This window comes from Rutidosis leptorrhynchoides, chromosome 4, assembly GCF_046630445.1.
Source record: "Rutidosis leptorrhynchoides isolate AG116_Rl617_1_P2 chromosome 4, CSIRO_AGI_Rlap_v1, whole genome shotgun sequence".
Classification (NCBI taxonomy): Eukaryota; Viridiplantae; Streptophyta; class Magnoliopsida; order Asterales; family Asteraceae; genus Rutidosis; species Rutidosis leptorrhynchoides.
This window is the reverse complement of record NC_092336.1, coordinates 99,918,207-99,940,549: the sequence shown is the minus strand read 5'-3', so window position 1 is coordinate 99,940,549 and position 22,343 is coordinate 99,918,207. Positions and strand designations below refer to the sequence as shown.

General features: G+C 30.6%; 1 non-coding gene across 1 annotated transcript; it reads right to left on the bottom strand.

Moving 5' to 3' along the window:
* Positions 1–21,315: 21,315 nt before the first annotated feature.
* Positions 21,316–21,422, bottom strand: LOC139845820 (small nucleolar RNA R71). Its single transcript, XR_011758576.1, has one exon. It is a non-coding gene; the product is annotated as a small nucleolar RNA R71 (small nucleolar RNA).
* Positions 21,423–22,343: the final 921 nt, after the last annotated feature.

The following is a 22,343-nucleotide window of genomic DNA, read 5'->3' as shown; positions in this document are numbered from 1 at the left end:
TTATTAAAAATCTAATAAGAAAAGTTAGAAAATTATAAAAACTATTAAAGTATCAAAAGAAATATTAAAAGTATAAAATTACAAGTTACCAAATAAATAAAAATAAGCATAAAGAAAATCAGGGTTGATAAGGATTGTGCCAGTAGGGATCCCATTCATAGCCGTATGTACTGTAGAATGCTTGAGCTGGGTAATATGTAGGGTACGGTGGTCGGGTCTGTATAGTCCAGGGAGGAAATACGGGCATTGGAGTAGCAATGTAGTTTGCATTTATGTGTGCACGATGACTTATGATTTGGTTTTGATGATACTGCCAATCTTAAAATGCTCGTTGTCTAGCCATTTTATATTCATGATGAGCCATAAAAAGTTGCATTTCTGTCATCTCATTCCCCCCTCCCGCGTTACCTTGCTGCTGATCTCTTTCGACCTGTGGATGTGGGCCATCATATGGTGCTGCAGCGTTATGTCGTTTCTTTAACACCTTAGCACCATAATATACTTTCAAACCAATTGGATCACGGGGTTCTGGTTCTGCAATTATTAATCCCCCCCGATTTCTATCGACACCGATATACTCAGCAATTAAAGTAACAAAGATACCACCTCCTATTATACCATTAGGCCGTATACTCTTAACTATAGATGATAAATAATAACCCACACAATAAGGTATACTCACAGCGCTCTGTGGGTCTCGAATACACATGAAATAAAATAAATCATTCTCATTTACTTTCTCTTTGTTTTTACCTCGCTGTGTAACCGAGTTTGCTAAGAACCTATGGATTACTCTTAGTTTAGCTCTATCAATATCAGTATAAGAGTTATTCTCCCTACGAAATCGGTTATGCCTAGTCATTTTACTCCATATTTCATTCATATCAAAATTTTCATCAATCCTCCTACCATTAAGTATCAACCCTTGACAATCAGTAGATGCTAGTTCCTCAGGCGTATATATACACAAAGCCTGAGCCATGTCTAGTAGAGACATATGGCGCATCACACCTCCTAATAAAAATCTAATAAAAACTACGATCGGTTAAGGTAGATACCCGATCATTTATTTCAACACTACTTAATAATTCCACACACCATTCTCTATATACACGCCTACGTATATTAAACAAACGTTCCCAATCAGTAAAAGTAGAATTACCATACCTTTGTGTAAGTAATTCTCTGATTGGACCGGCCAATCCAACTATTTCTAACGGTTCCCAATCTATTACTCTAGGTACTTCAACAACATTAGACTGAAGTGTGTGCAAGTTCCTCTGGTATTTTGGATAATCTATCCAATGTCGATCAAACCTTAAATTAGGATGTAAATCTGCCAACTCTATATTTGAATATGAAATAAATTGATGCGGTAGATTTTGTCTATATTGGTCGTTAATCTCCTGTTCTTCTGCATTCTCAGGAGGAGCATTGTGAGCCTGAGATGCTGTTGAAGATTCACCCCTTTCAGTCTACAAAACACATTAAACACAATTTTTGTGCATCCAAATATGCATTAGTGTTAGCAAAATCATAATTCAAAACAATTATAATGACATGTTTAATCCATTTTAAACTTTATATGTATTTTCACAATATTAACAATTCTACACTTTTACAAATAAACATATATGAAAATGTATACAATGTTCTTTAGCTTTTATCTCAAATAACATGTCAAAATAATCATTATTAGCAATTAAACAATTTCCAAATGACATTCATATCAATTAAATTGAGTTCATGCATTTTTGACTCAAAAAGTCTACTTTAATACTTGAAAATCATGTTTAGGATCAAAGTTTTGATCATTTGGCAACCTAAACATGTTACACTACTCAATTTAATATAAACTAACAACAAAATTCGGCCATAACCCGTTTATATCAAAAAGCCCCAATTTTGCTCAAGAACACAAACCCTAGATTTTTCAAAATTTAAAGTTTAAGGCTTCTAATCATGTCAAATAGCATCAATCTAGGTTATACAAGCATAATACACAAACAATTTTAGCATAATTAAACTAGAAATCATCAAAATTAAATTAGGTATAAATTTATTCAAGAACACTAAAAATCTGAATTAAAGGGTGTTTAGATGTAGAAATTACCGATTTCCTTGAAAAACTTCTTGGTAGCATCCTTCTCAACATGATTTTAGCAAAAAATTTGATGTTTAACGGTAAAAAGTTTCGATTTTGAGAGCGTTTTTGTGGGTTTTTTCGCAGAAAAATAAAATGGTGTGGGTGTTGGGGACTGGTCTGTTCGACCAGTTAACCCAGCTGGGTTTTGCTACCTCCGCGAGTGCGGATGTGGGTACCCACAAAGTACCGCGAGTGCGGTTTTTCCCTTTTTTTTATTTATAAAAAACCTTATACTTATTAAAACAAATAATTAATTAAATTTTTAAAAATTTTGTTTCTTTTTAGGATGAGGGCGTTTCGGATCGTTGTCCTAGTCCGTCCCTCGACAAAATTTTAAAATTTGTCACTTTTTAAACGTTATTTTAAAAGTAAAGATTTTTGAGTTTTTTTTAATGTTTTTGGCATACTTTAATTCAATAAGAATAAAAATAATGATAATAAAAGTTCTCGTCCCTCCCTCGGGTAAAGCAATTTCGGTTCAACGACCTAGTTTTCAACTCACGACGAATTTTAAAAATCATATTTTTAACTTAGTGAAATAAAGTAAATTTTTTTTTTAAGTTTACACCAAACTTAAATTTAAAAATTAATATTATTATAATTAAAAATTCACACTAAACTTATATTATATTTTTGTTTTTATACATACAAACTTATATTCAAAATATAATTTTTTAAATATTTAAAAACTTAAATATATTTATTTTAAAAAGTTTACAATATTAATTTAATATTTATATATTAATTTTAAAAAAAACAAGGTAAAAATTAAAAATCTTTTTGGTCTTTTATCTCACTTTAATCAATCAAATATTATCAAAAATATACGGCCCTCTTTTCGGTAAAGTAATTTCGGCTATATTACCTAGTTTTACTCCTGAAGAATTTTTGAAATATTTTGGATTGATTGATTAAAGATATTTATACCTTAAGAATAAACGGTAAATTTCGCAGTGATGTAATAAATTTTTGTATGATATCAATAATTTCGGTTAAGCATACCTAATTTTATTGAATATCAATTTAATACTTTATAGCGAATGATTCAGTGTTTATTATCAAAAGGTTAAAAGCAATAAAAATAAATAAAAACTGTACATACTTACATGTGAGAAAGAATTCTCAGAGACCTGCTTTAGCCGACTCATAGGAGAGTCGTGTGATTTGGTTCTCCATAGCTATGTAAGCATAACCTCGAATCTTCAATATCTTTTCTTCTAAACATATAAACGGTCCTTCTCTGCATAGAGTAACAAATTCGGTATTTGAATATGTTTGATTATTTGAACATTTACCTTCGTGTGACCATTTTACGCATTTATAACATCTTTCAAGGTGTCGTGCTCTTCTTTTTGTTGCGAATTTTGATTTTTCTTTACCAAAATGTATCTTATGATGATCTTTTCTGAGTTCTTTTCTTATTCCGTCCATTTTGACTCTTATTACTAACACCAGGTCACTCGGGAGTGTGTCATTATTACGTTTAGTAATCATAGCGTGTAGCATTAGACCATGGTTCAGATCAAAGGAATTCTTCATCTCGTAAAACCTAAAAAAATAAAAATTCAGAATGGGGGGAGAAGACTAGTTCTTTAGGGTCTGCTAGGGAAAGACCATTCGGATTCCATTCTCGTGAACTACACGAAAACAGAATATCTAACTCTAGCAGAAATATATATTATCCTTAAAAGACTCGAACATTCCCACACTTAGTTAGTTGTGGTGTCGAAATTGTGATTAACTTCATCTTCAACTTCCATTAGATTATCTATGTAATGTTTAACTCTGTGACCATTAACTTTAAATTCAACCCCATTTGAATTTATTAATTCTACTATTCCGTATGGGAAAACTCTTTTGACTATGAATGGTCCAGACCATCTTGATTTCAATTTTCCAGGAAATAGCTTGAATCGTGAATTGAAAAGAAGAACTCTGTCTCCTTCTTTAAATTCTTTTGAACTTCTGATTCTTTTATCATGCCATTTCTTTATTCTTTCTTTATAGATTAACGAATTTTCGTATGCTTCATGTCTTAATTCTTCTAATTCATTTAATTGACTTAACCGTAGACGTCCAGCTTCATGTAAATCAAGATTACATGTCTTCAAAGCCCAAAATGCTTTGTGCTCAATTTCTACTGGAAGATGACATGCTTTTCCGTAAATGAGTCTAAAAGGTGTGGTTCCAATTGGAGTTTTGTAGGCTGTTCTAAAAGTCCAGAGTGCATCCTCTAATTTCATGGACCATTCCTTCGGATTTGATCCTACAGTTTTCTCTAGAATACGTTTTAAAGCTCGGTTGGTATTTTCAACTTGTCCACTTGTTTGTGGATGATAAGCGGTTGAGATTTTATGAGTTACTCCATATCTTTTGAGAACTTTCTCAAGTTGATTATTACAAAAATGAGTACCCCGATCACTTATTAAAGCTTTTGGTGTTCCAAACCTTGCAAAAAGATGTTTTAAAAAGTTGACTACAACTCGTGCATCGTTAGTCGGGAGAGCTTGTGCTTCCGTCCATTTAGATACATAATCATTGGCAACGAGAATGTAGAGATTATTATGAGATTTTGAAAATGGACCCATAAAGTCAATACCCCAAATGTCAAATACTTCACATACTTGAATGACATTTTGTGGCATTTCATCACGTTGACTTATTTTTTCGGCCTTTTGACATGCATCACAGGATTTGTAAAGAAGGTGTGCGTCTTTGAAAATTGTAGGCCAATAGAATCCAGTATCGTAAACTTTTCTTGCTGTAAGTTGAGGCCCACAATGCCCTCCTGTTGGTCCTGTGTGACAATGGTTTAAGATTTTACTAGCTTCATCTCCGAATATGCATCGGTGTATTATTCCATCGGGACAACTTTTAAACAAATGTAGATCTTCCCAGAAATAGTGTTTTATATCACTAAAGAATTTCTTTCGTTTTTGGTACGACAACCCTTTTTCAAGGAATCCACATACTAAATAGTTTGCATAGTCTGCAAACCATGGAATAGCACTATAATCTATCTTCAATAGATATTCATCAGAAAAGTTATCTTGTATGACTGATTCATTTAGAACTTCTAATTAGGGATTTTCAAGACGAGAAAGATGATCAGCGGCGAGATTTTCTGCTCCCTTTTTATCTCGGATTTCTATATCAAACTCTTGTAAGAGTAAGATCCAACGGATTAATCATGGTTTTGTATCTTGTTTCGAAAATAAGTATCTAAGAGCAGAATGGTCGGTATAGACCACCGTTTTAGCTAGAACGAGATATGAACGAAATTTGTCAAAAGCGAAGACATTAGCAAGGAGTTCTTTTTCAGTAGTTGTGTAATTTGTTTGTGCTCTTTGTAACGTCTTACTAGCGTAATAAATAGGTTGAAATCGTTTTTGAATCCTTTGTCCTAAAACGGCTCCCATTGCAAAATCACTTGCATCGCACATAAGTTCAAACGGTAGATTCCAATTTGGAGTTATCATGATCGGTGCATTAGTGAGTTTTTCTTTAAGAATATTAAAAGATTTGATGCATTCATCTGAAAAGATGAATGGAGCATCCTTTTCTAGGAGTTTATTCATAGGAGTAGCAATTTTATAAAAATCTTTTATGAAACATCGGTAAAAACCGGCATGCCCTAGAAAACTCCTAACTCCTCTAACATTGGTGGGATGTGGAAGTTTAGCAATTACATCTACTTTAGCTTTATCCACTTCAATTCCTTCCTTTGAAATTTTATGACCAAGAACGATGCCTTCTTTAACCATGAAATGGCATTTCTCCCAATTAAGAACTAGATTTGATTGTTCGCATCTAATAAGCATTCGTTCAAGATTAACTAGACATGATTCAAATGTATTACCAAAAACTGAAAAGTCATCCATGAAAACTTCCATGCATTCTTCTATCATGTCGTGAAAAATTGCCATCATACACCTTTGAAAGGTTGCAGGGGCATTGCAAAGTCCAAACGGCATGCGTTTGTAAGCAAAAGTACCATAAGGGCACGTGAACGTGGTTTTCTCTTGATCCTCGGGTGCTATTGGAATTTGAAAGTATCCGGAAAAACCATCAAGAAAACAACAGTAACTGTTTCCGGCTAATCTTTCCAACATTTGATCAATGAAAGGTAAGGGAAAGTGATCTTTTCTGGTGGCGTCATTTAATTTTCTATAATCAATACAAACACGCCATCCTGTTACAGTCCTAGTAGGAATAAACTCATTTTTTTCATTTGTGATGACAGTCATGCCACCTTTCTTAGGTACGCATTGAACTGGGCTTATCCATGGACTATCAGAGATTGGATAAATTAAACCTGCATCAAGCAGTTTAATAATTTCTTTCTTAACAACATCTTGCATATTTGGATTTAGTCTTCTTTGACGTTGCACATACGTTTTATGACCTTCTTCCATAAGGATTTTATGTGTGCAATACGAAGGACTTATGCCTTTAATGTCATGAATTTTCCATGCAATAGCGGGTTTATGAGATTTTAGCACAGAAATTAGTTGAGATTTTTCATTTTCCGTAAGAGAAGACGATATTATTACAGGTAATTCAGATTCACCATGTAAATAAGCATATTCCAAATGGTTTGGAAGTGGCTTTAACTCTAATGTCGGTGGTTCTTCTATCGATGATTTGTATCGATATCTGTCTTCTTCTTTTAGCATTTGAATTTCTTCTGTTGTTGGTTCATATCCATTAGCCATAAGTGTAGCTAACATTTTAGTTTCATCAATTGGTTCAGTTCCTTCTCGTAAAGAACATTCTCCTGTTCCTTGTAATTCTGGAAATTCTTCTAATAATTCTGCATGTGAATCTATAGTTTGAATATAATAACATGTATCATCTGCAGATTGCGGTTGTTGCATGGCTCTATCAACTGAAAAGGTAACACACTCGTCCTCTATACTTAAGGTCAGTTTCTTACCGAACACGTCTATTATTGCTTTGGCCGTGTTTAAGAATGGTCTTCCTAATATGAGAGGAACTCGAGAATCTTCTTCCATATCCAGAATAACAAAATCTACTGGAAATACTAAAGTACCAACTTTAACTAGCATGTTCTCCATTATCCCTCTAGGATATTTTACTGATCGATCGGCTAGTTGTATACTTATTCGTGTTGGTTTCAATTCTCCAAGGTCTAGTTTAGCGTATAGTGAATACGGCATTAAATTTATACTAGCACCTAAGTCTGTCAATGCTTCTATTGAACTAAGACTACCCAGAAAATATGGAATTGTGAAACTTCCTGGATCTGATAATTTTTCTGGTATCTTATTCAACAGCACTGCAGAACAATTAGCATTCATAGTAACAGCCGAGATTTCTTCCATTTTCTTTCAATTTTTGATTAGATCTTTCAAGAATTTAGCATATCTAGGCATTCCTGAAATCACATCAATGAAAGGAAGATTAACATTTATTTGTTTAAACATATCCAAGAATTTGGATTGCTCGGCTTCAAGTCTCTCTTTTCTCATTTTACTCGGGTAAGGAAGTGGTGGTTAGTATGGTTTAACATAAGGTTTAGCTTTAATTGTGTTATCCTCATTAACCTTTTCAACTACCGGTTCTGTTTCCTTATCTTGCTCAGGTTGTGGTTCTTGTAGAGTAGGAATAGAGTCATCAGAAATTACAGGCATTTCAGGTGGTTTAAGTGTGATACCACTTCTTGTGGTAATGGCTTTAGCTGTTTCATTCTGGGGGTTAGCATTTGTATCACTAGGTAGACTTCCCGATTTTTTTCACCTATCAACCTTGCTAGGTTACTTACTTCTTGTTCTAAATTTTGAATAGAAGCTTGTTGATTTCTAAATGCTTGAGCATTTTGTTCATTCGTTTGTTTCTGAGATGTGAAAAATTGAGTTTGAGATTCAACTAGCTTTGACATCATATCTTCTAAATTTGGCTTTTTATCATCGGTTTGTGGTGGTTTATTTTGAAAAATAGGTCCTTGCTGATTGTAAGTATTATTAGATACTTGTTGATTGCTAGAACCTTGTTGGTTGTTGTATGGAACATTTCGGTTATAATTCTGGTTTTGATTGTAGATTGGTCTTGGCGGTTGATAATTATTCTGATAATTATTTCCAGGCCTTTGGTTCATGTATGAAACATTCTCTCTTTGTTCCATTGTTGGTTCAATACTGAGACAATCTTTTGTCAAATGTGGTCCTCCACACTGCTCACAACTAATTCGTATTGAGTGAATATCCTTAGTCATCTTTTCCATTCGTCTCTCAACAGCATCTATCTTTGCGGAAATGGAATCAAAGTCATGGCTAGAATCGGCTCTAGCTGCTTTAGATGATCTAACGATTTCTTTTTCTTGGTGCCACTCATGTGAGTGGGAAGCAGTGTTATCAATAATTTTGTAAGCGTCAGTTGCGGTTTTATTCATAATGGAACCACCAGCTACTATATCGATGTCTTTTCGTGTAGTGATGTCGCATCCTTGGTAGAATATTTGTACTATTTGATAGGTGTCTAAACCATGTTGCGGACATCCTCTCAATAACTTTCCAAATCTTGTCCAAGCCTCATATAAAGTTTCATTTGGCTTTTGCGTGAACGTAACAATTTCTCCTTGAAGTCTCACGGCTTTAGATGCCGAAAAGAATTGTTTAAGAAAATTTTCAACTAAAACGTCCCATGTATCAATCGCCCCTTCAGGTAACGATTCTAACCAATCTTTGGCTTCTCCCTTTAAAGTCTAGGGAAATAACATGAGATATATCTGTTCATCTTCCATTTCTCTTATTTTGAATAAAGTAATGATCTTATTAAAGGTATGAAGATGTTCATTTGGATCTTCCTTCGGTGCACTACTAAATTGGCATTGATTAGTCACCATGTGTAGGATTTGTCCTTTGATTTCATAATCTGGCGCATTAATATCTGGTTGAGTAATTGCGAGACCTTGGCCAGTGCGTTTAGCTCTCATTCGGTCTTCCATACTTAGAGGTTCTAGATTTTCCATGATTGAATTTGTTGAATCTGAATCACTAGAGGATTCTGATTTAATGGGTTGTTCCTCGACAATCTCCGTTTGAATGATTGGTGGTTCCGGAGGAAAGATTAATGGTTCAGGATCTCGAAATTGTCCCTGAATATCCTCCGGATTCTCAATTGTGAGGTTGGGTTCAAAAATGGATTATCAAAAATTTGAATTGGAGTACTTAGTCGACTAGATGACGATTCTAAAGGAAAATCAAGACAATATTGACTAGATGTCTTGATCGAGTTACAGGTGGTGAACGTATAAAAGGTGGTGAACGTTTTGCTCGGTGCATTCACTGAATATCCTATTAGTTATAAAAGATAAAAATTATATAAGTTATCAAATTAATAGACTTTTCTGATTTTGCCCACGTTTCGAATAGGCAATAGATGCAGCAGGTAGCCAGGACCCTTTAAATCGGAAGCCCACAACTCGCCACTAGCAAATCCAACTATTACTACGAACCAGAAAATTTTGGATGTCTATCAATTTAACCACTTAAAATAATTTTTCGTTGAAATTTAAAGAAATTTTAGAGAAGAAATAGAAAAAAATCTAAGTCCTAAAAATCTGGAGCGTCGAGAAATAAGAAAGAGTGCGTCGAAAAACGTCGAAAAATAAAAGGTCAAAAAATAATAAAAAGAACGTAGCGCGTCGAAACTTAAAAGTCTAAAAACTAAAAATTAAAAGTTATGTCTAAAGGTATTAAAGCTTAAAAGAAATACTATATCTAAAATGGCAATAACTTAAAAAGTACTAAAATCTTAAAATGGCGTCGCAAAATTCTAAAGCACTTAAATCTTAGTCTAAAGAAAAAGTACTTAAGGGATTTTACGGCAAAGCCTAAAAATCTAAAAATAAAAATAACTATGGTAAAAACTATGACTTAAAACTAATTACGAGCGAAAAATATAAATATTACGAATAAACGATTAAAAAGGTACGAAATTTTAAAAATAAAACTTAAAGTTGTAAAAATACAATTTTTATAAAAATATTATTTTTAAATTAATATTTTATAAAAGTATTAATTTTATAAGTAATAAAACTAATTAATACCTAAAAATACAAATTTAATTAACTAAAACTAATTAATATTTTAATTAAACCCTAATTAATAATAATAATAAATTAAATAACCCTAGTTTCGTAATTAATGCTGCAATGTTTGACCTGTCAGAGACCTCCGCGAGTGCGGATGCCAACTGGAAAAAAGTACCGTGAGTGCGGATACCACAGATTCAGATGAGATGCAGGTAGAATTTTGCAGGCTCAGTTTCTATATTTTTTTTCTGTTTTAAATTATGAAAAATATAAATATAACTTATTACTTTTTTTATAACTTTTTCACAATAAATAAAAAAAATAAATATAAAAACTTTTTAATTTAACTAAACTTAAAAATATAGATATATTTTTCTTTTTCTTGTATTTTTAATATTTAAGACGTATATTTTTACAAAAATAGATTACGACTTAATAATTTAATTTTTTTTATATAGCGTTGCGCTTTTCGCGTTTAACTGTTCCCCGGCAGTGGTGCCAAAAATACTTGATGTGCGTAGAGGTGTATATGAAATAGTTTATATTTTACTAGGAAATACTATTAAATACGATACAATTTTACACAAGTTATTTATTTATTTATAGAGTGGATATACCTAAACCTTGCTACAACACTTATAGGCAGTGTACCTAATCGTACAGTAGTGTAGTTTTTAGTAAGTCCGGTTCATCCACAGGGAACTCGCCAAGTTTAACGCTATATTTTTAAAACATATATTTGTAGTATTATTATTATAAAAGGGGGTTTTTACCGTTTAATGACCGATTTGTCGATTTTAAAACTTTAGTCGCAGTTAAAACCTAATGTAAAATATTAAATATATAAAAGACTTAATTTAAAGCATAAAGTAAATAACAATAATTAAAGTGCAATAAATTAAAGTGCGATAAATAAAATGACAATAAATAAATTTGCGATAAAAAGTACGATAATTAAAATGACAATAAATTAAAGTGCGATAATTAAAAGTGAAATTAAATACGAAATAAAGGAATTATGCTTATTTAAACTTCCGTAATCATGATGTTTGACGTGTTGATTTTAGTTTATTACCATGGGTTAATTGTCCTTTGTCCTGGATTATTCAATATATCCGTCTGGTTTTTGTCCATAACAGTCCATCAGTCATAAATATAAAGTGCGAGTGTCCTCGTCAAATTATCCTTATATCCGAAGTCAAATATTCCAACTAATTGGGGACTTAAACTATAATTACACCAAGTGTCCTTGTATATAATTCACCCCTGTTTTAATAAGTCCATTAACTATTAATTCATTCCCGTGTCCGGTTAAATGAACGATTATTAGTACTTATAAATATCCCGCCCATCGTGTCCGATCGAGTGTATATGGTTATTTATAGGTACGTCCAATTGTAAGTTTTTATATTAAACTAACAAACTATCATTTAATTAAACAAATATAAAGCCCATTAATAGCCCATAGTCAAATTTCCACAAGTGTCGTTCTTTTGTCCAAACCCCAATTATGGTACAAAGCCCAATTACCCAATCTTTAATATTTTAGCCCAACATCACGATTACTTCGGCTTAAATAAGCATAATAATAACTTAGCTACGAGACATTAATTAAAAAGGTTGAACATAACTTACAATGATTAAAAATAGCGTAGCGTTACACGGATAGAATTTCGACTTACACCCTTACAACATTCGCTAACATACCCTTATTATTAGAATTTGAAATTAAAATTAAAATTATAATATATATATATATATATATATATATATATATATATATATATATATATATATATATATATATATATATATATATATATATATATATATATATATATATATTATAATTTTAATTTTAATTTCAATTTCTAATAATAAGAGCATAAACACAGAATTTACAAACCATGTATATCACTGCGTATAGCAATATAAAGACTCGGGAGAACTAAAAACACTATAATCCCAAGAGCATAGTAAATGTAAACAGATTCCTCCGGTGGTAGATGAAAAAGGAGAATGATCGATATGAAAGCCAGGAATATATCCAGAATTAAAACTGGATGAAGCATATTGACTGATGATGTGAAAGTATGAATTAAAATGTAGAAAATGGGAGTGGTGGGAAGTAATGAAACAAAAGAAGTTTATTTATAGTGAAAATACCAGACAAAGAAAATCAAGGCAGATAATCGCATTTAATTAAAGAGATTTTATTCACCAAAGAATCAAATCTTTTAGATATCATCGATTTTCTCTAAATCCCTTGAAATCTGGAATTCAACAAAGACAACGTCAAAAGTTAAGACGCATCTTATTTTCTAAATTTCACCGTGACTATGTCAAAATTTAAATTTCTATCTCAATCTGTTGTGACAGCTTCATTCGTACGCTTCACCTAATCAAATCGTTTTATTTATATTAGTCAATAATGATAAAACTTCATTTATCAACTCATTTTTGTCATGAAAACATATTTATTGTTAACCATGACCACCTCACTCAAATTTCGGGACGAAATTTCTTTAACGGGTAGGTACTGTGACGACCCGGATATTTCCGATCAAATTTAAACTTAATCTTTATATGATTTCGACACGATAAGCAAGGTCTGTTAAGTTAAATATCAAATATTTTAAACTATGTTTATGTAATCATTTGACCTTGACCATTTTCGACGATTCACGAACAATTGTGTGCAAATAAAAATGCATATATATATATATATATATATATATATATATATATATATATATATATATATATATATATATATATATATATATGAATTCTATACATAAGTAGTATTATATATACTGTAAAATATAAATATTAAAGATTCAATAAATTATATAATTGATGGATAGGATATAATAAATGGTAATATACTATAATTATAAGTTAAAAATTATAATTGTTATATTAATATTATTATCATTATTTTATTATAATATTTGTATCATTAATATTATTATACAATGTATATGTATATGTATATATATATATATATATATATATATATATATATATATATATATATATATATATATATATATGAAATTCGATAAGTATATAGTTGTCATAAGATTATTACTTTTATGATTATTATTAAAATAAATATCAATATAAATAATATTATGATATAAATAAAAATTGATATGTATAAATTATTATCGTATTATAATTATTGATAATAATATTATCATTAATAATAGTGATATTATTATAATTAATTTTATTATTATTATGAATAATATTGTTATTACCATTTTTATAATTAATATTATTATTATTAATTATTATTATTATAATTATTAATATAATTATTATTAGTGTAATTATTAATATTTATTAGAAAATAATACATTTTATTATAATTAAAATTAATAATTAATAATAAGATCATTATCATTATTATATTAATATAATTATAATTATTACTAATATATTTATTAATTAATAAAATTTATTATATAAACTACAAATCAACTAGCAACTTGTGCGAATTTGTTTTAAGTATCTTTCATACTGTGTTGATTAATCTTTATAGTACAAATCACGATCCCAATCAGAAGATTAATCCAAAATATTTTTTGAGTCACTATCTGTGTTAACTTTTTTTTTCTCTTCATCACCTGCTCGATAGTAAACCCTGTCAACACTCAATCACCTTCTACAACCAAACCCACCATCTCATTCCTTAGAAACTTTTCTGCTATTTTATGAAACAAACACGATGAAAACCCAATTACCTCCTGCAATATTTCTGTTTCCTTTATGAACCCAACACTACCACCGTAAGCTACAACCACCACCTCATCTGTCATTAAATCACCTTCCTTCGCCACTACTCTCTCTCTCTCTCTCTCTCTCTTTCTTTTCTTTTCTACTCGTTGAATATCAATCAACAATCTCTCTTGCTTCTTGATCAAACCAAACACCATTAAACCCATTTGAACTACTGCTGCACACAATTCACTGTTTCTATTTTCCAACTCAAATTTGCTCAAACAAACACCACAAATCAAACACTACCTGCTTCTTTCTGTTTTCTGTTTCCTGTCACAAGCAAACATCACCATTTACATCCAAACCGAACCTCTTGTTACTACTTTGGACTTATGTATTGGTTGTAAATCATAAACCCATAAAATCCACCATTCTTGTATAATTATTGTTGTCAAGCACCATGTCATCGCCACCCTATCATCACCTTCCAGCAACGAAACCTCCATTCGAAACCCACTACTATTTATCATCCTTATAAACCACCACGTACTGCTAAACCTGCTGCTACTGTCGCCTTTTCCCTTTCGTTACCGATAATTTTTTTCACTATTCCTGTTGTGCAAACCAGACAAAACCATGAAAAGGAATTTACAGACTATGGATGATATTATAATACAAACCTACTAATATGCGTTTTATTTTATCCTTTATGGCTGACAATATCAAAGCAAATAACAACCCACTTGATGAATAAAAAAATAATAATAAAAACTACTACGCTGCCTTCTCATTTCTTTTCTCATTCGGACTGATCAAGCTGTATTAGATGGGCCGTTATCTTTCTGTTATTGAATTTACACATTGGGCTTTTGATATAACCTGGGCCGATAGTGATGATTGGATCGAGAAAAAGTAGTGAAACAAATGTAGACGGGTTAATTAATATGATTCTGTAAGTGTAACCAGAAAAACCGAATTGGGTGGATGGTTAAGGGTGTTTGGTGTTAGGCGAGAGGTCTCGGGTTCGACCCCGGGAAACGACATCCTTTTTTGGAGATTATTACTTTAAAGGTAGTATTATTTATATTACTATAATTATTATTATTATTCTTATTCTTATTATTATTATTATTAAATCTTATCAAAGTATTAAAATTACGGTTAATATGCTTACTAATACAATAACATGATAAGTATATTACAAAATGGATTAAGGACATAAAATTTAGAACGATATAATATGGTATAGCTATTATAATAAAAATGACGATATAATAATATTGTTAAGATACTAGGATAATTATGATTATGGTCATGATCATTAAAAATATTAAATATAAATATATGAAACTCTTTATTGTTATTATTATTATTATTATTATTGTTATTGTTATTATTATTATTATTATTAGTAACATTACTAAGTATTAGAATTATAATAATTATTAGTATTAATATAAGTGTTTTTTTATTAACATTATCATTATTATTATGAGTATCATTATAAATGAACTTTTATTAAAATTATTATCATTAGTAGTGAAATGGGTATTTTTATAGCTATTATTAATATTAATATTATTATTGTTATCAGAAATACTAAAAGTATCATTATTTTAAATCTATCAATTTATTAAAAAAATTAGTATACACATTAATAATATTATTAGTAGTATCAATATTATTAACATTATAAGTATTATTAATTGTTTCATCACTAGTATTATTAAGTAATTACTAAAATCAGTATCATAACTATCATTGACAGTTAAATTAATATTTTTAAAATTATAATTAATAATATCATTATTATTATCATTAAAAGATATTATTATTATTATTAAGATTATAAGTATATAAATAAATTTATGGATTTAAAAACTATGGATAAAATTATGATTTAAGTAAATTACTAATTATTAATATCATTATCATCAATATTATTACTAACACTACCATTAAATATATATATATCTGCTCGATTACAAGCATGTGTTTTAATATATATACGAATGTTATAGGTTCGTGAATCCAAGGCCAACCCTGCATTGTTCAATGTCGTCATATGTATTTTTACTACAAAATACAGTATTGTGAGTTTCATTTGCTCCTTTTTTAAATGCTTTTGCAATATATATTTTTGGGACTGAGAATACATGCGCTATTTTTTATAACTGTTTTACGAAATAGACACAAGTAACTGAAACTACATTATATGGGTGAATGATCGAAGCCGAATATGCCCCTTTTTAGCTTGGTAGCCTAAGAATTTGGGAACAGACCCCCAAATTGACGCGAATCCTAAAGATAAATCTATCGGGCCCAACAAGCCCCATTCTGGAATTTGGAATGCTTTAGTACTTCGATTTTATCATGTCCGATGGGTGTCCCGGAATGATGGGGATATTCTATATGCATCTTGTTAATGTCGGTTACCAGGTGTTCACCATATGAATGATTTTTATCTCTATGCTGTTTGCGAAATGCCTGATATGAGATGTGTATTTATTAGAAATGAAAATCTTGTGGTCTATTAAAATGATGAAAATGATCGTTTATGATAAACTAATGAACTCACCAACCTTTTGGTTGACACTTTAAAGCATGTTTATTCTCAAGTATGAAAGAAATCTTCCGCTGTGCATTAGCTCATTTTAGAGATATTACTTGGAGTCATTCATGACATATTTCAAAAGACGTTGTGTTCGAATCGTTGAGTTTATCAAGATTATTATTAAGTCGTTGATAGTTTGATATATTATGAAATGGAATGCATGCCTGTCAATTTTCGATGTAATGAAAGTTGTCTTTTAAAAACGAATGCAATGTTTGTAAAATGTATCATATAGAGGTCAAGTACCTCGCGATGTAATCAACTATTGTGAATTGTTTATAATCGATATGGACTTCGTTCAGACGGATTAGGACGGGTCATGAAAATTCCAACCCAATATTGAGCTTTGATACATTTTCCGACATGTTCAAACCCTAAGTGTGGGATTTTAGCTCCCTATAATCTAGGAATGAACATTAGGGACAATGTTCCTCTAAGTGTGGGATAGCGGTGTAGTACACCGTAATTAGCTATGGGATGCTCGGTAAATGTTCTTAACTTAAAATATTACTACGCTTTTCGAGTATACCTACTATTTAGATTCTTTTTCCTCAACGTAATTTTTTAAATTTTTTTGACTAAATGATACTTTCTGAAAAAGTACTTTCGAAAGTCAAGCGTGTTTGTTCTAAAATTAAGACAAATGAGGACAGAAATCTTCTTAAGAATGAACCGATTCTCTAAAAGGGCATTGCATGACTAGGCATTATCGACCCAATATAATTGTTGTGAGGCACCTCAAAAATGGCCCAATAAGCATTCATTTTTAATGCTTCACTATCTTTTTCCATTGAGAGTGCTGATGTTAGCATTTAGAGTTAGAACTTGACCTTGACATACATTTCGAGGCCAATGGTTAGTAAGCGCCATACGTGGTTGATAGTGCTCCAAATGAACATATATTTAGGCACAATATCCTTCCAATATGTAAAGCTTTTAGTTGCAATTGTTCTATTTTTATGTAATATTCGTTTAAATAAATAAGTGCGAAGACAAAAGAAGAAAACGACGATCTGAAGACGCAAATGACCAAAAAGCTCAAATGTACAAGATATAATTCAAGTGGTTCAATTTATTGATGAGAAACATCTCAAAATTACAAGAGTACGAGCCGCAAAACGCAAAATACAAGATATTAAATTGTACGCAAGGACGTTCGAAAATCCGGAACCGAAACATGAACCAACTATCAACGTGCGACGCAACGGAGCTGAAAGTACAAGTTAACTATGTTCAAGAATATAATATAATATTTAAATAATTCATAATAAGAATAATAATAAATAATAAAAAGTTGTTAATTGAGCATAGTTAAAGGATCATAAGTGAAAATATTTCAATCAATAATTAAATTCAGTGAATTGAATTATCGTTAGCTACCTTTCCAGCTAACTTTCCACCTTGCTACAGTAATTCATTTTGCCTATAAATGGAATTCACGGAGTCACCAATAGAGACACCTTCACCTCTTCATACTCTTTCTTTCTTTCTTTCTTTCTTTCTTATGTAATTTATATTTATATTTATAATATTAAGTTTAATTTAAGATTAATAATAATTGGGTTATTGCAAGAAATGTTTTACGGGTTTTAAAGTCGAAACTCTGTCCGTGTAACGCTACGCGATTAATCACCACTGTAAGCTATGTTCGTCCTTTTTAAATTAATGTATCGTAACTAAGTTATTATTATGCTTATTTGAGCCGAAGTAATCGTGATGTTGGACTAAATATTAAGATGGAGTTATTGGATTTTGTACCATAATTGGGGTTTGGACAAAAGACTGACACTTGTGGAAATTGAACTATTGACTATTAATAGATGGGGGTATTGTCTAATTGAGTGACAACTCATTGGAGTCTGTCGAACCTATCTTCAAATTAATTAACCTAATAATTAATAATGATTATGGTTGTCCTATTTAGTGACGTTCATATGGAATCTGTTATAATCATTTAATTAATCAATTGGGTTGGGTAATTGATTATTCATTCTGATCAAGTGGATGAATTAATATTCATAAACTAATTAAAACAGGGGTGCATTACATACAGTGATACCTGGTGTAATTGTTGACAGAAGTGATAACTGCGTCACAGTTTAAATCGTTAATCAGTTGGAATATTTGACTTCGGGTATAAGGGTAATTTGACGAGGATACTCGCACTTTATAATTTTGGCCGATGGACTGTTATGGACAAAAACCAGATAGAAGTATCGAATAATCCAGGACAAAGGACAATTAACCCATAATAATAAATTAAAATCAAAACGTCAAACATCATGATTACGGAAGTTTAAATAAGCATAATTCTTTTATTTTATATCTCATCGTACTTTCATTTATCGTCATTTTATTTATCGTACTTTAAATTATCGCACTTTTATTTTTACGCTTTATTTATATTTTTAATTATTGCACTTTTATTTGTTGTCATTTACTTTACTCTTTAAAATAAGTTATATTTATATTTAATATTTTGCATTAGGTTTTAACTGTGATATAAGTCTCAAAATCGACAAACCGGTCATTAAACTGTAAATCTCCCCAAAGTTACCTATAATTACTATATATTACTAAATCTAGTTTAACTACTTAATTAACTAATTTGACCTAGTAAGACACCCAATAATAGTGTCCACGGATCGACCTCCCGGACTTTACCTTAGCTATATTATTACACGATAGGTATACTTGCCTTTTGTGTTTTAGTTTAATTTAGGTGATTTCCTGTAGTAAATAAATATAAAACTGATATCCGTTTCATACACACCCTCTAGAACACATCAAGTTTTTGGCGCCGCTGCCGGGGACACTTTTTGTGTCTTCACGGGGTATTTAAGTTTTTTTTATAGTTTTTTGACTGATTAAAGATATTTTACTTTAAATATAATAATTTAATAAATATAATAATATAATAATATTGAAATAAAATATAATAATATAATAATAATTTTGAATCAAATTTGAATCGTAACGTTTTAAAAAGACGTATTTATTAAATACTTCAGGGGTATATTATGTAACTTATAATTAATAATTTCTATCATGTCATTTTCATGTGAATAGTAAATTAATTAATTTCGTTTCATTTACTATTCAATGAATAGTAAAAGAATTAAAAAAACAATTAAATAGTTTTTGCTTTTCTACTTTTTTTAAGTTAAAAAAAATTATTAATTTCGTAAAAAAAAAGAAAAAAATAAAATAAAATTGAAAAATCAAAAAAAAATTTAAAAAAAATAATAATAAAAAAAATCTCATTTTTTTAAAATAATAATAAAATAAAAAAATTTAAAAAAAAAATATTTAAAAATTTTAAAAAAAATTAAAACGTAAAAAAAATAATAATTTAAAAAAATAAAAAAAATTATTAATTTCATAAAAAAAATAATTTAAAAAAATATAAAAATTGTTAAAAAAAAATTTTTAAAATATAAAAATAAAATTTTTATTAAAAAAATTTTAAAAAAAAATTAATTAAAAAAATATATTTTTAAGATTTTGTCTATAAAATTAAATTTTTTTTTAAGTTTTATTACCTTTAGATTTTTAGACTCTAGTCACAACTTTTAGTATTAAGTTTAGTTTTGCCATAGTTATTTTTATACTTTTAGATTTTTAGGTTTTGCCGTAAAATCCCTTAAGTGCTTTTTTTTAGACTAAGATTTAGGTGTCTTAAAATTTTGCGACGCCGTGTTAAAATTTTAGTATCCTTTTAAGTAATTCCCGTTTTTCGTTTAGAATCCATTTTTAATTTCGACGCGCTACAATTTTCTTATTTTTTGACCTTTTATTTTTCGACATTTTTCGACGTGCTCTTTTTCTTTCTTATTTCTCGACGCTCTAGTTTTTAGGACATAGATTTTTATTTCAAAATTTTGACGAAAAATTGTTTTAAGTGGTTAAATTGATAGACATCCAAAATTTTCTGGTTCGTAGTAATAGTTGGATTTGTTAGTGGCGAGTTGTGGGCTTTCGATTTAAAGGGTCCTGGCTACCTGCTGCATCTATTGGCTATTCGAAACGTGGGAAAAATCAAAAAAGTCTATTAATTTGATAACTTATATAATTTTTATCTTTATAACTAATAGGATATTCTGTGAATGCACCGAGCAAAACGTTCACCACCTTTCATACGTTCACCACCTGTAACTCGATCAAGACATCTAGCCAATATTGTCGCCGTTGATTTTTCTTTAGAATCGTCATCTAGTTACTCAAATTTAAATTTCCGATAATCCATTTTTTGAACCCGATTTCACTATCGAGAACCCGGAGGATATTCAAGGACAATTTCAAGATCCAGAACCACTAATCATTCCTCCTGAACCACAAACCGTTAAATCAGAATCTTCTATTGATTCGTATTCAACAATTTCAATTATGGAAGTAACTGAACCTCTAAGTATGGTAGACCGAATGAGAGCAATACGCACGGGCCAAGGTCACGCCATTAATCAGCCAGATGTTAGAGCATCAGATTTTGAAATCAAAGGACAAATCCTACACATGATCACCAATCAGTGCCAATTTGGTGGTACAACAAAAGAAGATCCAAACGAACATCTTCGAACATTTAATAGGATTTGTAATCTATTTAAAATCCGAGAAGTTGAGGATGAAACTATTTATCTTATGTTGTTTCCCTGGACTTTAAAGGGAGAAGCCAAAGATTGGTTAGAATCGTTACTTGAAGGAACGATTGACACATGAGATGTTTTAGTTGAGAAATTTCTTCAAAGATTCTTTCCGGCATCTAAAGCCGTGAGACTTCAAGGAGAAATTGCCACGTTCCTGCAAAAGCTAAATGAAACGTTATATGAAGCATGAACAAGATTCGGAAGGATGTTGAGAGGATGTCCTCAACACGGTTTAGATACTTTTCAAATAGTACAAATCTTCTATAAAGGCGTCGACATCGCCACATGAAAAGACATCGACACAGTAGCTGGTGGTTCCATTATGAAGAAAACCGCAACTGAAGCTTACAAAATTATTGATAACACTGCCTCCCACTCGCATGAGTGGCACCAGGAAAAAGATATCTTTCGTTCATCTAAAGCGGCTAGAGCCGATTCTAGCCATAACTTTGATTCTGTTTCCGCAAAAATAGATGCTTTCGAGAGACGAATGGAAAAGATGACTAAAGATATTCGCGCAATACGAATCAGTTGTGAGCAATGCGGTGGACCACACTTAACGAAAGATTGTAATGTTGAACAAACGATGGAACAACGTGAGAATGTTTCCTACATGAACCAAAGGCAGGGAAATAATTATCAGAACAATTATCAACCGCCAAGGCTAAACTTAAATCGAAATCAAAACATTTTTTACAATCCAAATGGACCCAACAATAACTCGTACAACCAACAAGGTCCGAATAACCAACCAACTCAAAACAACACTTTCAATTAACAAAGACCTAGCTTATATAAACCACCACAATAAACTGAAGAGAAAAAGTCAAATCTGGAAGAAATGGTATAAAAGCTAGTTGAATCTCAAACACAATTTTTTGCAACTCAAACCCAAACGAATGAGAGGTTTGATCATTCATTTAGAACTCAACAAGCTTCCATTTTGAATCTAGAAAAACACGTAGGTACTCTTGCTAGCATGATGAGTGAGAGGGAACAAGGAAAGCTACCGAGTAATAATGAAGTAAATCCTTGGAATGAAAATGTTAACATGGTATCAACAAATTCTGAAAAACCAACACTAGAAGATGGGAAGGTTTTAGATGTGAGTAACAATGAAGAAGTTACACCACCACCACCACCCGAGTATGTAAA